Genomic DNA, 17,649 nt, shown 5'->3' with positions numbered 1-17,649 from the left:
TGCCAGCATTTTGATTAGTCAGCTGGGGCTGTCCTGCTTTTGCAAGAGAAAGCAATCTGCCAGATGAAGCGACACAGTGGATCAAGCATGGGAATGTAAGAATCTATGGAGACAGAGAGCAGATAGTTGTCCAAATACTTGGATATTTGACACACGCTCGCATCAATGGAGAAACATCCAGGACGTTAAAGCTGTCGTAAAGATGGGCATCTGACACTGATACGCTACCTTATTTCAGACTCAGCTTTATTGTCATTCAATCAATAGCATATGATTAAACAAAATATATCCAATCAAATCCACTTTATTTATATAGCACATTTAAACATGAACATTTCCAAAGTGCCTCACATTGAAATTTTTTTTTTAATTATTTATTTTCACGTCATAGACAGCAAAAAACTATTTTCATGCAAGTAACACCACTGTGCAGGAGAAGATAGAAGCCAAAAAAAGGCTTATATAAATACCTCCCCAGAAGTAAACAATACACAGAAAAAAAAAAGAAAAGAATTAAAAATACAGTATAACTGAAATCATAATCCTAAGTAAAAACAATACAAAACAAGAAAAGCACTCGGGGAGCGCAGACCTCCGCCAAGACAGATCCCCCCCAATCACCACCAAAATTTAATCATTTCTTCCTTGTGCCAACATCAACATTTCCTGAAAATCATGAAAATCTGTCCATAACTTTTTGAGTTATCCTGCTAACAAACAAACAAACAAACATGCAAACAAACAAACAAACAAATAAACACACAGACAACCACGCAAACACAAAGCAAAGCAAGGTAATAAAAACTCAAATGATATACAGCCTTACATGTTCTCGTAAATTAGAGTCTTTTTCATATGCTTTTTAAATAATGATAATAATGATAGTAATTGTAAAAACAATAAAACCAATAAAAGAAAATACACTAAAAACAATAAATAAGTACATGAAACTAGGTGCTATAAATAAAATAAAATAGTTAAAAGTAATAAAATAAATAAAAGACACAAACGACCTTACAGATCTCACCGAGTTAAAAGTCAGAGACTAAAAATGGGTCTTAACATATAGTTACACAGGTCTCGGTTTGTGAAGCACGAGAAAGATAATAGGATAAAATATGAAATAAAATATTTAACCCATGAAGACCCAAACATTTATCACCGACCAAAAGCATCTACTGATCTAAACTGTATAACACCTGTTGATTTACTAATCCTATCAATACATGTAAATTATACAAGTAATATACAGTTTGTCATCTTTTCATGGTCATCAGATATGACCCATTTGGACATTCAGAGGCTCCGTAGTTACCATGGAAACACCGTCATCTTCTACAACATTGATTCACCAGTAAAACCCATGGAACTGGATCAATGACAGTGGATGGGCACACTTGGTTTATGTTCAGTTAATCATAGATTTTACTGAAAAAGTCACTTTTTCTGCAGTTTTTTCTGTCTTTGATACAATAACTCTTAACTTTAATCTGAGCTTTAATGAACATCTTAATGATCAGCAAATTAAGTACAGGAAAATACCTGATTTTTACTGATAAAATGCAAAATACAGAGGATAAAATTGTAATAAATGGTGATAAATCACTTAAGAAAGGTTAGATATAGAGAAAATTTGATTTAGGAACTGACATAAAAATAGCACTGGGTCTTGATGGGTTAATAGATTAATATGACACATTTAAAAGAAGTAATAATACAGAAAGTGGTATTGTTCCAAAAAATGTAGTGAAGTAGTCCTGGTATAATTTTTGAGACCCTGCTTACTTAGCTTTGTCCTCAACTGAGTGCTACGTGAACATAAATCACATTCTGTTATTATCTTATTACAGTAAATGGTGATTAATCACTTAAGAAAGGTTAGATGTAGAGAAAATTTCATTTGGGTACTGACACAAAAGTAGCGCTGGGACTTTATGGGTTAAAAGGTAAATAGGATAGACTAAAAACTACCATGACATGTGCAAAAAATAATAAAATCATAATATGTACAAAATTACACAGGATGCAGCAACAGTACAATTCAAGTGATGATTATATTAAATGTGATATTATATATGATATTTGTGGTGTAGTGGTTTCTGTAAAGGTGTGTGTGTAGATCCAGTCTTTAGAAACCTTCCACATTGTGAACCAGGTAATTTGCCTCAGCCCATTAGGATGCCTTTATCAGAGTTGCCAAGACTATCACAGGCTCAATTATGGGTATAGTTGAAGCATTTCCCCTTGTGTCTGAAATCGTTAGTCCTATTGGATGCGTTTAATGCCTTTGTGGCTCAGTATGCACACACACACACACACACACACACACACACACACACATCAGATGAATATTCCTCTGTTAAACATGCTGATTGTGTTTCATTGTAGTCATTCAATTGTTGTGAAGATTTATGGCCAAATATTCATTTCCTGTCATCATTTTCCTCTTGCTTAGGGACTAAACAATGGTACTGTTGTTTATTTCTCTCGTACATGCCAGAGAATGCTCCTTTTTTTTTTTTTGTATTGGTCAGTCAGCTCCCATCTGCTGGTGTTTTAGCAGCTCTGACAGTCACAAGGTTTCACCTTTTATAAAAAATAACACCGGAGCTAAACAGTCCTTCACAGGCCGTCTGTGGAGAACTGAAGCAGGAAAACAAAGTAGTTTCTTTGTAAATAGTCTGCAGTTTTGGAATTTCTCTAAAGTTACACCAGTCATCCATTGTCTAGAGTTGTGTAGTTGTCTAATCTAGTCTAAACGGAGTTACAGTGGAAAAACACAAATACTCCATCACATACACTATATGGTCAAAAGTATCGGGACACGTTAAATTCAGGTGTTTCTTTTCTAACAGGGGTCTGGGATACAAAACAATGAGAAATGACATAATATAGTTGTATATTGTGATAAAAATTATTGCACTGCATTAGTTAGTTTTATCTTTCCTTCCAAAATGCTTCAGAGATGTTTTTTCCTTAATCTCTTTCGACACTGATTTTTTATTTTTTTTAATCCATGACTATGATTCTAAATGTTCTACCTCTAAATTTCTAAAATATTGTTCATACTCTGACTGTAAATAATACTTTCTGACCACAACTAACCATTTAACTTCTTCATATGTCACTTAAGAAGAAAAATCTCCCATTAAATATTGACCTTTAAGAGTGATATGGACAAAAGTATGTGGACACGTTGAATTCAGGTGTTTGTTTTTTTTTCCTAACAGGGGTTTATGATACAAAACAATGAAAAATGACGTAATATAGTTTGATATTGTGATAAAACAGTATTGCATTGCATTGGTTAGTTGTTATATTTGCTTCCAAAATGCTTCAGAGATGGTTTTTACTTAATCTATTTCAACACTGATTTGTTTTATTTTTTTAATCCATGACTATGATTTTAAATGTTCTAGCGCTAAATTTCTAAAATATTTTTCATACTCTGACTGTAAATAATAATTTAGTACCACAACTAACCATCTGCTTTCTTCACATCTCACTTAGGAAGAAAAATCTCCCATTAAATATTGACGTTTATAAATTATATGGACAAAAATACTGGGACACATCATGGCTACATCTCATAAGATGTCCTATTCATGCTGATTTGAGATATAAATATTAATATTTCCTTAAAGTTTAATGGGAAATTTTTTAGACCAGACCCCTGTTAGAAAAGAAACACCTGAATTCAACGTGTCCGAATACTTTTGTCCATATAGTGTAGCTCATGTAGTGCTCTTTATTCGTAGTTTGATTCTGAATTAAAAAGCAGTTAAACAAACATCATACCCTCATGTTTAATGGATAAAAACCAACTGTAGACCTCAGCAGTTTAAGCAGACCATGATCTTTGTGGTATTTGGAAACCAAGGTACCTTTTTTTTTTTTTTTTTTTTTGGCGATAGCTTTCACGGCAATCGCATTAAAAATGTGGAACATTTTTCTGCAACTTTAAATTGGGTCATCTCTCAGCACATTCTGTGGGTGCAGAGTCAGTCTGGTGAGTCACTGTACTCCAGTGCCACTCACGGCAGCTGCACCAGTTCTGCACCATGGCATTTTTCCATCAACAAGGCTGAAGCGATTAATGTATTTCTGTCACAACACTTTGGGCTGTTGAGCAGTACCTTTCTGTTTGGATACTCAGCTATGAACCGGCTGACTTAAACATGCAGGACACGCATGAGCTGATGACTCGTATCTGTGTTCAATGATTGTATTTACTTTATTTTTTTAACACAACATCTTGTCTCCAAACCATCTATGTTCCAATACTGTTTGTCTTTGAAATGAGTCATATGTCAAAGTTTCCATCAGGTTCAGGTCAACCTTCCCACTTCTTCTTTTTCTGTCCATGCCAGATTTGTCATCCATCTGCCAGGTACACCTCAAACCTCAGTTGCACTGACATAAGGTTTAATTTTAAAGGTGTGATATTTTGTTTTTTTTAAATGGAATTCTGCACTTTAAAACATTTCCCTGCGGTCTACATAAACTGTAAATGCTCTGCTTGGGTCTGAATTCTTCATTAATTCAACTCCACAGGTCCATCTTCAACCCTATTTCTGAGTAATGACACGAGAGAGGTCATTTTGAGCGCTGGTCCTTTAAATGCAAATGCCCCACCCCCTCCAGGTTGTTGACTGTGCTGCTCTGTCTTGTTCAACCAACAACTGAATATTTTAGGTAATTGGCTCAAAGTTTGGACATATTTTCAGTTTTTACCACAGCTGCTGCTGATGATAAACAATTATGAAAAATGTTCGTCGGAAGTCTTGACCTTATATGTGCAAATGTCATGACATACAGTAACTAGCTATAAAATGTAACAAATTAAGAAGGAATTACAACGGGTTGTAGGAAGCTATTTGATTTTTGCCAGAATGAATATAAAGATAGTTTTGCAGCACCTGGAGGGTTCAAATTCAAACTTTCTGAACTATTAGGGTCCAAATACACAAATAAATGAACCAAAGATTAATAAAAGTGGGTTTAGCAAAATAAGTAAAGGCAGATTTAACGTCAAGGAGCTTCTGCAGTTGTAATTAGCCCATACAGACCCAAACATCTACCGTCGACCAGAACCATCTACTGATCTAAACTGTTGAGTACCTGTTGATCCAGTAATCCTATCAATCTATGTAATTAATTGGAGTAAAATACAGTTTTTCATCTTTTCACGGTCATCAGATTTGACCCATTTGGACGTTCAGAAGCTCCGTAGTGAACATAGAAACACCGTCATCTTCTACAACATTGATTCACCTGTAAAACCCATAGAGCTGGATCAGTGACAGTGCATGGACACACTTGGTTTATGTTCAGTCAGTGACATATTTGTTGAAAAAGTCACTTTTTCTTCATTTTTCTCTGTTTCTGATTCAGTAACCTTTGAATTTACCGTGAGCTTTTATGAACATCTACATGATCAGTGAATGAAATATAGAAAAATACCTGATTTTTACTGAAGAAACACAAAATAAAGAGGATAACATTACAATAAATGGTTATAAATCACTTAAGAAAGGTTAAATATAGAGAAAAATTCATTTGCAAACCACCACAAAAGTAGCACTGGGTCTTACAAACCTACTCAGTAAATCAATTTTTTGCCTTTTTTTTTTTTTTTACCCATGAATAAGTAAATAAATATAGAATTTATACACTGTTGAGGCCTTGTAATATAAAATAGTGGTGAACATTCAGATTTATGTTTTTGTTTTTTCCTCTGTTCTGGCAAAAGAACAACATCAAACTTTAATCATTCATTTCAAAAGTGCAGGCTTTTAATATAACAGTAGTACATGAATACACTACATTTACACATTGCAGACTGTGACACATCCGTCTTCTGTCTTTATTTAGCCTTTTGTCTGCTCTGTGTAACTCGAAGCCTCTTCCTCATATGCTACAATCCAAACCTATGAATATTTGATCGCACAACTTCTAGTAAATGAGAACATGGAAAGTGGCTGGGTCGATTTTATGGCAGTATGTTTACAAGTTCATTATTATTATTGAAATGAGAACAAACGGAGGCCATTAGTAAATGATTGTACCTCTGGGCAGAGACATTTTCCAACACATGAATCATACATGACCATACGTGATGAACTTCTCTACATAATTGCGGATAAATAATGCAAGTAGTTTCTAATTTAGTAGCATCCTTTTGTTAATTTAATTGTTCCGAGGTTCAAAGTCAGGCTGTCATTCGCTGAGTTGGCTTGAAATAAAGCGGATTACTTTTATGTTTATGTGGAAAGCTTGCTTGAAAAAGCAATTTTTGACATAAACACAAACATAGATAAGACGCTGCTGTTTTCTTTGCACCGTTCAGAGTACATTTTTGCTTTAAATGTGTAGACAGCTTGGACATAATTTATTTTATTTTTTTCTGTCTGTGTTTGTTGCATTCACAGAACTCTAAATCTCCATAAAACCTTCTGCCGTGTGTGTGTTTTTTGTTTTGTTTTGTTTTGTTTTGTCTTTTTTGAACAATACAGCACTGAAAGTGTCAACTGTAGGTACAACACAAAAGACCATTATTACATTCAGATTACAGATAAAAATAGTCCCAACAGTACATATGGACACTCCAAAGAAAAGTCCCACATTTCTGGTTGGAAGTGGAAACAAAGCTACTGTTAAACATTATGACAGGAGATATCAACAGGTATTTGGACGTGAGCAAAAGTGGGAAAGGTGACCTTTTACAGAGGGAACAACAGAGGGAGGCTGAGTTCACACACTGGAAAACTGAAAAAATTACAACAGTATTTTTAATAGAGGATGCACAGCTGCACGTAGACAGGAATATCAGAGGAATATAATATTGTTTTTTCTTTTTCTTTTACTTAGAGTTCAGGAATAAACACAATGTTAATGTGCATGTAAATGTAGTCATTGTTGCAGTGGGTTTGAACCCAGTTACTAACAGGCATGAATGGGCACAAAGTGGAGCCAACAGCCAGTAGGAAATTTGGATGAGAAAATACTTTTTATTATTATTATTGTTTCATGAAATTAATTGCTTCATGAATCTCCAACCCTCAAGCCCACTTCACACCCAATATTCCAAGTTTTTTAAAAAATTTACTCAATAATTGCACATATATCATACTGTTCATTTTTGACAGTTTTGCATATGTTACGTGCCATCTCATGTCATTTTGCACAATTACCCATACATTACACATTTATGTAAATATATATTTTTCTCTTAGTAACAGTAGTTTATATTTTATATTTTATGCTCATTTTGCATGCCATCCTTAAGTGTTACTTTGTTTTATTTGTTTTAATTTTCTACTTAAATTATTCTATTTCTATGTTTATTCTTATCTTAAATTCTCTGGGCATTCAGTGTGGATGGCAAAGTTAGATTTCCATTGCACAGGGAAAACAATTTATTTACTGTACACGTGACAATAAAACACTTTGACTCTTTAGAGAAATTTCCAATACTTTTTTTGCTTACAGATACATTTATGAGAAGTTTATCATATGCTGAGTTTAACCCTTTCATGCATACTGGTCACTCCAGTGGACAGTTATTCCACAGCTGTTCTCTTGTATATTCATGGGTTTTGTTGTTTTTGTTCCATATCAGCCAACACAGTGGACTCTTATGCATCATTCAAAACACTGCAATTCATACAATTACTGTAACGTTGCTGCTCTTGATAAACCTGATCTGCAGTAACATGTTTTAGTGTAAATCAGTTGCTAATTGTTATTAGACTGTAATTAACAGTTTTCTGAAACAAAAAGTTGTGTTTTTTTTGTTTTTTTGTTTTTCATATCCTCCTGACCCACTTTGTCCTCTATAGGAGACAAAAGCTTGACAGTTTAACTTAAATGCTGTCCATTGCAGAGGACATTCCATTAAAAACTGCTGCATTGTGCAGTTTCCAATCAAGACAATTTTTTAGTGTAAAAAAGCTAAAACTGTCAATTTCCTGGGTCTCAGGAGGATATTATCTTCATGAAATGAGTAATAACTAGTATTAGAGTATGATAAACTGTGAGAAAACATCAAATCAGCGGCATTAAAAATGTTTTTATTTCATAGTTTTCACACAGTATATCACTTTCTGATGATGAGTTTTAAATACATGTTTCTTTGCTTCAAAAATTAAACGTATCGTGTCCAGCTGAGTGAACATTTTTGTAACCCCACGACAAATAGATTCATAAAAAAAAAATTCAGTTGCATTGTTTTTTTAGTGCCTAAAGAGGAATAAAAAGACTGAAGAACAAAATATTGACTAAGGTTCTCATAATTCATGCATGAAAAGGTTAAAACAGTATTTAAGTGTTTTATTATAACTGATTTCTCATTTCTATGCATGCAATTCTATTACAGACTGTGTGCAAGCAGTATATATATATATATATATATATATATATATATATATATATATATATATATATATATATATATATACCACAGGTGTCAAACATGCAGCCAAAGGGTTCAATCCGGCCCCTGGGATGAATTTGTGAAATGCAAAAATTACACTGAAGATAACAGTCAAGGATGTTAAAATCACTTTAGGTCATTTCAGTCTAAAGTGGATCAGACCAGTAAAATACTATCATAATAACCTATAAATAATGAAAACTGTAAATGTGTCTCTTTGTTTTAGTATAAAAAAACTGTAAAATTACACAAAAATGTTGACATTTACAGACTAGCCTTTTACAAAAAATGTGAATATCTGAAATGTCTGAAGAGAAGTATGTGGAATTTTAATAATATTCTTCCTGTTATTTAATGTTTTGTGTATTTGTAGATCCACTGTGATCTCTAAGTTGTGATTCACATGTATAAATTATAAACTAAGGCGTAATACTGTTAACATTGCACTTATTTTACTAACGAATTTTCAGATTGTTCATATTTGTTCATGTGATGTTCAAGTACAATTTGTAGATGTAAACATTTTCAATACAGAATTTACTTTTTTTATTCAAAAGGTCTTATCCTAATATTTATATTATATTACTGGTCCGGCCCACTTTATATCATATTAGGCTGAATGTGGCCCCTGAACTAAAATGAGTTTGACACCCCTGATATATATAATTTGGAGAGTATTCATTTCCAGTTTTAGCAATTATGGTAATTTATTTCTTTGTTTTAATGTCCATATCTTACTTGGCCCAAGTGCCTCTAAGACTCTCACTTATCTCCGCTGCAGTCATAATGCCAGAACAGGTGGTATCATTTGTTTTTTGCAGCCTGGCATTATGTAAATAGCACCATTGATTATAGCTCCTCAGCTGTCAATTTGATTAAAGGCAAAGTGGTGCACCTCGTGATACGAGTCGCTGTGTCAACTTAATGGAGTGTTGCTAAATAAACAGTCACCTGGCCAATCAGACGGAGCTCTCAGCGGGGTCGACGCCGTCATCGTGGGCTGTGACTCTCTGCTACAGAAGAGCAGGATGTCAGTTTCAGACAAACCCTGGTCCTGATGCTTTAAGATGAGATTAAAGAGAGTCAAATTTGTAACGACCATCTAAGGGAATAATTCAATAAGAAAGAAATAATTGGTGGTGTAGTTGAAGCTACATTATACTAAATGTAATTACATAGAGCGGTTAGTTCAGTAAAATGGATAGAACAAGGTGAAAATGGAGTATCAGGAACGCCATCTTTCTGGGAAAAGAGTCTTTTTTTTTAACTTGTTAAATAATAGGAGCAGGTATTTCATTAGAACAAGTAGTCTGATTTAATAAAATGTATGTAAAAACTTAGTTTTAATATGACATTCCAGCTCAGATCAGGTTGCATTTAACCAGTAAAACAAAGGTTTGTGCAAGACTGTTCATAGTTTAACAGACTACTTACACAACTTGGCATTTTCCCTCCAGTTTTTAGCCAATTTTTGTGGTGACTAGACTTTTATTCTTTTTTCTTCTTCTTTTGAAAGCAAGAAAACCACAATATTTCCCAGTAGAGTCCAGTTTTATGTGTGTTTTTTTCTTGTGGTTGTCTGTTTTTAGAGTCTAATGTGTACATAAATGTCAAAATGAAAGCTATAGGTGATGTGCAGAAGAAATGATTAACAAGCTAATTATTATTAATTTTTAATTATTTAGTATTTAGCAACAGCCAGAACCTCTATATATAACTATTAAAATGTGTTTTCCCCAGTGATTCTTGTGCTCGATACGAGACAATTAGGTTATATTTAAGAACATTTGGCTTCTTTCTTGCGGGGTTGTTTTCACACTGAATATATTAAAGGCATGCTGAGAAGTATATGCAGCATGCAAATGTTATTTTAATGACGACTATAGGTTCATTAGAAGCCTTATTTAAGGGATGGTGGAAGGGCTTTGATTTTTAGCCTCGTCCCCTGTTGAGTGCTGTAACCAAGCAGTGAGATGGAAAACATCAAGGCTGACTGCGGACTTTGCACCCATTCCCCACCCTCCCACCCTCCGCTCCACCATCACTCCGCCACCAGGAACCCATCTCAATGGAATACAAATTCACCCATGAATGGAAAGACAAATGTTTAGCCTAGGAGAGAGATGGAAAGAGAAGGGTGGGGGCCCTTGCTGTAAAAGGCAGAGAGATAATTTAATAAGACAGTGCTTCTGAGCTGGCTCACACCGTCGCCTTTTTTTTTTTCTTTTTTTTTTTTTTCCCTTTCTCTCTCCTACCTCGCGCACACACAGATGGACAGTTGGAGCAGTCACAGGCGGTGGCTTTTCAACACACACAGGGGACCCCTCATGCAATAATATGCCTTTAAGCTTTTGTCAGGTGCCCAATTGTCATGAGTGCTGCAGGTTTGACAAATGGTGCTGCCAAACGGCCCAGACCCACCTAACTCCAGAGTCCCATTGTGTTGAGGATGATTAGAACTGCTGGCCTGAGAGAAAGGCTGGGGATTAATACATGCATGACTGAAATGAAAGAAAAGGATTCTGACTACTCCTGTAACTGGGGATACTGTACATCCTATCTGGAATGCTGTGCTTTCTGAAACAATGGAAAAGGCTAAAATTGAGATTTCTTGCTCAACAGAAATTTTAAATTCAACCTGTTTGCCTCTTCTTTCATTCATTCATTCATTTTACAAAACTTATAGTTCTCAAGAGGGTCACAGGGATGTCGGAGCCCATCCCAGTTACCAACAGGTGACGGTGGGTTACATCCTGGACATATTGCCAGTTCAACAACCATTTGCTTTCATATTAACGCCCAAGGGTGATTGAGACTGACCAATTAACCTATTAAGGTGCATGTCTTTGAATGCTGAGAGGAAGTACCTGCAACATGCAAACTCCGCACAGAACAGAAACAGAACTCCACTCTTGTAATAGATTAATTGTGACTGTGTCATATATGGCAGATAGTTGTAGTAAAGGAAGAATCAAGTATTGTCTTAACTTAATGTAACCAGAAAACAATCTATTATAATTAAAAAAACAAACAAAAACAAAACATACCACCCTGCTCTAATCATAGTATCTGCTGGAGAACAGTGTAGTAAGAATGTCTAAATCCAGGTTTTTACCTCTAAAATAGATTACGTTTTTAGCATTTAGCTTTAGCCATTGGTAAACATGCATTTCAGTACATATATTCCTATACTGAAGTATCTGTGCAAAAAATGACATGACAAAGATCATATAGCATCATACTTATAGACATGGGCTGTTTAAGGATGTTGATATAACCGCTGTGACATCACCTATTGGTTTGTGGACAACCTTGATTTGGACTATTTTACAGACGCCATTGTGGTTTTTGCAGAGCCAGAAGTGATCGTACGGTAGAGAATGCTAATGCTAATTTCCTTAAAACACTGCTCAACTAGGAAATGTTAAAATTACTATTAAAACCACAAAGAAACTTCACCTACTTCCTGAATTTCTAACTGTTGATACGGTTGTTTGACAACTTTATTGTCGATTATGCATAAGGCATCAGTTCTCAGGTTACCTGAAAGATAATATTGATCAGAACCAGATTAACGCTAATATTAGCAAATTATAGCTGTGTATCATTAACAGACTGGATATTATAATAAAGTTAACTTTAACACTGATGTAACAAAAATCTTTGATGGTCTTGCTAGTGTAACTTCTTGATTGCAACAACATTTGTGGTGTTATTCAGGAAAAAAATGATTTTTAGCCAGTAAACAGAAGGTGTGTTAGGAATGTTTGGCAATCAAGCCCTCCATTAGGCCTAAAATTGTATTAAGAGGAGACATTTACAAAAGAAACATCAGTACTTAGCAAGGTTATAATAGTTTTGGATTTTTCATTATAGTTTAGTTTTATTTAGTTTTGACTTTTTTTTTCTCTAATTCAGTTAGTTTTAATTTGTTTTTAGAGCAGGTTTGCTAGTTTTTATTAGTTTTCTTTTTTTTCTTTTTATTTTTTTTTTATAAATGCTTAGTTTTAGTTTAGTTTTAGTATTAATTTTAGTTTTGTCATATCTTTTCTCTTCTTCTCCTTAGTATTCAAATAAATCCCAGACAGGACTCTGCTGCTTTCTCCCAACTTTAGTCTCCATGTTTCCAGGTAGAGTGGGGACCAGAAGACGACTGGAAACCACAAGTGACGGACCGTTAAATATCATACAGTGCCGCTAGCTAAAATTGCTAGAGCAAAATAAATCGCTTTCGTATCCATCCGACATTGACAAAGATGAAAACAAAGGGAATTTTATCCATAATTTTTATATGTTTTAGTTAGTTTTAGAAGCACACAATACAGTTTCAGTTAGTTATCATTTTTTTTCTTTTAATTAAAGTTTGTATTTATTTCAGTTATCGAAAATGTTTTTCCAATTCTAGTTTTTGTCATTTTGTTAGTTTTAACAACAATAACCTTGGTACTTAGGAGACTGTTCAGTTAAAGTGAGTAAGACTAGAATGACTTCTGGAAAAATGGAAAATACTACTTTTGTCTTTTGTGCCAAAATTTGTCTTTTAAGATTTAAGAAAATGTTAAGCCAAAAGTATGTAAACACAAGTTGAGAAACCTTATGGTTCATATTCATAATTTTCCCCAACAAATTTCTTTGAAGGTTTACACCAAAGCGATGCAAGATGAAAGAAAAACGAAACCCTTTTTATTTTTGGCTTATTCAGTTTTGGCACCAAGCATAAGTTCCTGAGTGGTTGTACTGTTGGACTGCAGTCATAGGCTCCCCTGGTGCACATTATTTTGGAAAAGCTTGAACAAATGTTGTGATCTATGAACTGCACCAGAAACAGTTGGCAACACTTTCCAAACCAGTCTTAGCTCAGACTTTAACCTACTATGTGGAATAACCCCGTGTCATTATCTTTACCGCAAATGATGATCTTTGTATGCACTGGTTAGGGACTATTTCCTCACTGTGTCATGGTTATTTACTGTAGGCCTTGGTGTTTACAGCCTTAAAGCTTGTACAGTACGTCTCCTTGGTTCCCTCTACACACACCGCCCCTCACCCTGCATTACCTCCCACCTATTCCAATACAGATGGGTTTAAATTTGCGGCGGGTACTGCCCATTTAACTGACTGATAGTGTACTGGGGAGGCAGAGGCTGATTTATTTGCTTGTTTTTCAGTACTTGTCGCCCAGGCACTGTCAGTCAGCCACCTTAAAGGTCTTCTATTGAAGGAAGCCGAAAGCGAGCGCATACTTTTTTGGGGGGAGGCTCGCTCTTGCCTCGGAGGCTAGTTCATGTGATTTACAGGTGCAGCGCTGAGTCAGAAGGGTTTGTAGACGGAGATAAAGATACTCAAATGAGCGATGAGTGTGCAATGACGAGGTAACAGGGTCCCAGAAATCGTGTTCCTTCCGATAGCCTAAAAAGGCGATGAAGGACTAATCGATGGTTTTTTTGTTTTTTTTAAACCAGCTAATTAGCCTGTTATAAATGGGAGTAAACGCTTCTACATTATGCAGGATTATCATAACAGAGGACTATCTAACAAAGCAGTGTTAATACATTTTTTACCACACCAGGGAGCAAACATGAAAGGATCATTTGTTCTACTTTGGCTGAAATCACCAGTCTTATTCTTTCACCCTGTTGGCTTTAATGTGGAAATGAGAGCAAAAAGTACAGCGACCCACTGTATGATTGCCCATCTAGCTTCTTTTTTTTTTCCCCCTCAGCCCTGTGTGGATCTAGAGTTAGCACATTTAATAGGCTTGGAGCGTCTGTTTATGGGGCATTTATCATGGCTACAGAACAATCCAGGCTGTCAGTGCGTCAGTTTGGGTGAGCTGTGGAAATAAATCAAAACTCCTCCGGCCTGCCAGAGGTAGCACACCACACACTCGCCCGTTCATTCAAACTAAAGAGATGAGAAGAACTGGAAAAGAATGGGGGGAAAAAACACAAGGAAAGGGAGGAAAATATTACAGTGAAGTAAAAAAAAAAAATGAGCAGGGTAGTGGAGATAAATGAGAGTTTGGAGAGATCTTCAGTCTCTGTTTTTGTAGCGGTGATGTAAGTGCTAAGACAGCTTTTGGCCTAGTTGCAGATGCCAAGAATGACTATGTGCTGAGTCATGTACTGTATGCTTTGGTGTTCCGCCTAATATTATACCGCATTTTATAGCTCTTCGACTCTGCATTTTTAATGTTTTTCAGTGTCTATCTTTAACATTAGTACAAGATGCCTGTTGAAATAATGCTGGGTTCAGATGAAACAATACGACCAAAATGGTGCTGACCTGACAAATGTAGGGCATCTGAACTGACAACAACCATTACACACAATTCACTGTTTTATCCCACGTACTGTTCTGCAGTGGATAATAAATGTCCACTAGCATTGCAAAACTCAAAATCTTACCAAGTGTATTTTTCTCATTTCTAGTCCAAATATCTCATCACGCTTAAAATAAGACATAATCACCTAAAGAGTAACTTTTCAGTGAGATATAAGAGGTTATTTTTAGACAATACATCTTGAAAATCTTATTTCAAGAAATCTTACAAGATCATTTTCACTTGTTCCATTGGCAGATTTTTTTTACTTGAATTAAACAAAAAAAATCTTGAATTAAACAAAAAAATTTGCCCATAGAACAAGTGAAAATTATCTTGTAAGATTTCTTGAAATAAGATCTATTCAAGATCTATTGTCTAAAAGTTCTTATATCTCACTGAAAAGGTACTCTTTAGGTGATTATGTCTTATTTTAAACGTGATGAGATATTTTGACTAGAAATGAGAAAAATACACTTGGTAAGATTAAGATTTAGATTTTTTCCAATGAGCATAGGGAACAGTTGGATAGACAAACGTAATTAAATAAGCATTATTTGGTTTGTGTTTCCTTGCAGTGGCAAACTACAGTCTACTCTCGTTATACCGCCAACTGCCGTTCACGGCCAAATTGGCGGTATAGCGAAAATGGCGTTACAACGGGTCGCGTCCATAATGTGCATGTCTTTACTATATGATGTCTATGCTGCCTCCGTTAACCCGTTCTAATTGCGTTTCTAAATAAATCTTGATTCTGTTATGTTGTAAGGGATCATTTAAAGTGGGGAAACATTTTAAGCATTATTATACCGTGTTGGGAAATGACACCCCATCATCTTGAGGCTTTGGCTTAATCCCACGTCCTCTTCCCGACATCCTGACCTACTGAGTGTTCTGCGATAAATGAACGGTGGCCGTTCCGTAGACCTACTCGTAGCTTGTCGCGATCAGCGTCTGGCGCGTTTGTTTCAGTGCATTGTTAAAATTTATGTGTACTCGATGGCAATCACGCTGGCGGTATAACGGTCGGGAAATCAATGGTATAAGTGTTGTTTGTGCATGGAACTGGGCTGGCGGATGGCGATAGGCGGAAATGGCGGTATAACGTCGGGCGGTTTAACGAGAGTAGACTGTAGCTGTGTTTATATATAAAATGCAAACTTTTAAGATGCCACAAAACTGAAACTGAAAATAAAATGCAAATTAACCAATAAAGACCCAAATATCCACCAGTGACCAAAATCATTTACTGATATAAAAAGGTAAATCACTGTTGATCCACTAATCCTATCAATCCATGTAAATAATTGGTGCAAAGTGCAGTTTGTCATCTTTTCATGGTCATCAGATGTGACTCATTTGGACGTTCAGAGGCTCTGTAGTTACCATGGAAACACCATCATCTTCTACAACATTGATTCACCAGTAAAACCCATGGAGTTGGATCAATGACAGTGGATGGAGACACTTGGTTTATGTTCAGTTAATGATATATTTTGTTGAAAAAGTTACTTTTTTCTCTGTTTTTGTTATAATAACCTTCAAATGTAATCTTAGCATTATGATTTAAGTACATGATCAATAGATTAAATATCGAAAAATACTTGATTTTCACTGAAAAAACGCAAAGTGGAGAGAATAATAATATGATAAATGGAGATAAATCACATAAGAAAGTTAAATCTAGAGAAAAATCATGTGGGAACTGTTACAAAAGTAGCACTGGGTCTTTATGGGTTAACTCTTTATAGGGCACTCATAGAAATACTTATAGAAATACATAGAAATTTCAACCTTGTTATTGTGTGGAGGACATAACAAGACTTTATTACTTTTGTGAAACTTATTTTTTTTATCGCTATGTAGAAAATGAAGGTTAATGAAGTTACTATATTTGGTTCCTTAGCCATAAGTGGCAAAAAAAAAAAAAAAAAATCCTCATCACTTTTCTAACATTAGACCAACATCAGTGCTGATCCAGACCCCTGTCCACATCCACATTCTCCCTTTGAACATCATTCCTTACATTAGTACCATTACTTCATGGTACCTAACAAAGCAGGTACACTCACTGTTCATGCAGAGGAGGACCTTACAGACCCTGGAGACCACATTGGACCAGAGATTGGTGACTCACTGTCCTCACTAGAACTGTTGATGTCACTGTCTTGTAATGTATTCGGAAATTACTAAAAATAGTCACTTGTGCCTGATAAAGGGTTAAGTGCATTTTCACCAGCTGAATTGAAGTGAGTAAAGTAAGATGCATGCATAGTGTTATCACAAGATGGCGCTGTTCCAGAGGTCAGAAGTAACTTCATTCAAATACTTTGTTACTTTATGTTACACCTTGCAATGTATCAAAGTAGAGAAGATTTACCTAAAACCTAACAGTTAAGTAACCAGGTTAATGTTTAGCCTCACTGTGCACAATCTATAGAAAGCATCATAAACAAAAACAAACATGTAATTGGAAAGTGGCTGGAAAACTACCGGAAAAATACCAGAAGAAATGTTCAAGGGCAGATGGCTGTGAGACTGTGGTCAGAGCACACAGTGAAGCCAATAGCCAAAGGGAGGTCATTAATCTCTTGCATTGGCAACTTACTTTTCATCACAACTGCTTCCTGGTCCACCATCGATTCCGTCAGATCTACTAGTACACCAAGTACCAAACCAGAGAAACAGTCATAACTCGACCTGTTCGTGTATATCTATCTAAATGACTCTTTATTATTTACTTTTCGCCCACATTTTGACACAAATAATTGTCTTTTGGTGTTTTTTATTTTAATGCATTTGTTTTTATATTTGCATCATTGTGTGCTTTGCTAATACCAAAACCGATCTCAGTGACTGGAACAAAATAAAGCACAAAAGATAATTGCTTTCA

At 35.3% G+C, this 17,649-nt stretch overlaps 1 protein-coding gene and 1 long non-coding RNA gene across 6 annotated transcripts in view; one reads left to right on the top strand and one right to left on the bottom strand.

Moving 5' to 3' along the window:
- The window catches only part of trappc9 (trafficking protein particle complex subunit 9), a 374,675-nt gene that overhangs the window by 251,959 nt on the left and 105,067 nt on the right, over window positions 1–17,649 (top strand). The window lies entirely within an intron of this gene.
- Window positions 1,411–16,433, bottom strand: LOC115428343 (uncharacterized). The gene is made up of 3 exons (XR_003936607.1): window positions 16,269–16,433; window positions 3,448–3,452; window positions 1,411–1,446 (listed from the first exon to the last, which is right to left on the bottom strand). It is a non-coding gene; the product is annotated as an uncharacterized LOC115428343 (long non-coding RNA).

Source organism: Sphaeramia orbicularis, chromosome 11 (assembly GCF_902148855.1).
Source record: "Sphaeramia orbicularis chromosome 11, fSphaOr1.1, whole genome shotgun sequence".
NCBI lineage: Eukaryota > Metazoa > Chordata > Actinopteri > Kurtiformes > Apogonidae > Sphaeramia > Sphaeramia orbicularis.
Note: the sequence above shows the minus strand (reverse complement) of the source record. Positions and strands in the feature narration are given on the sequence as shown.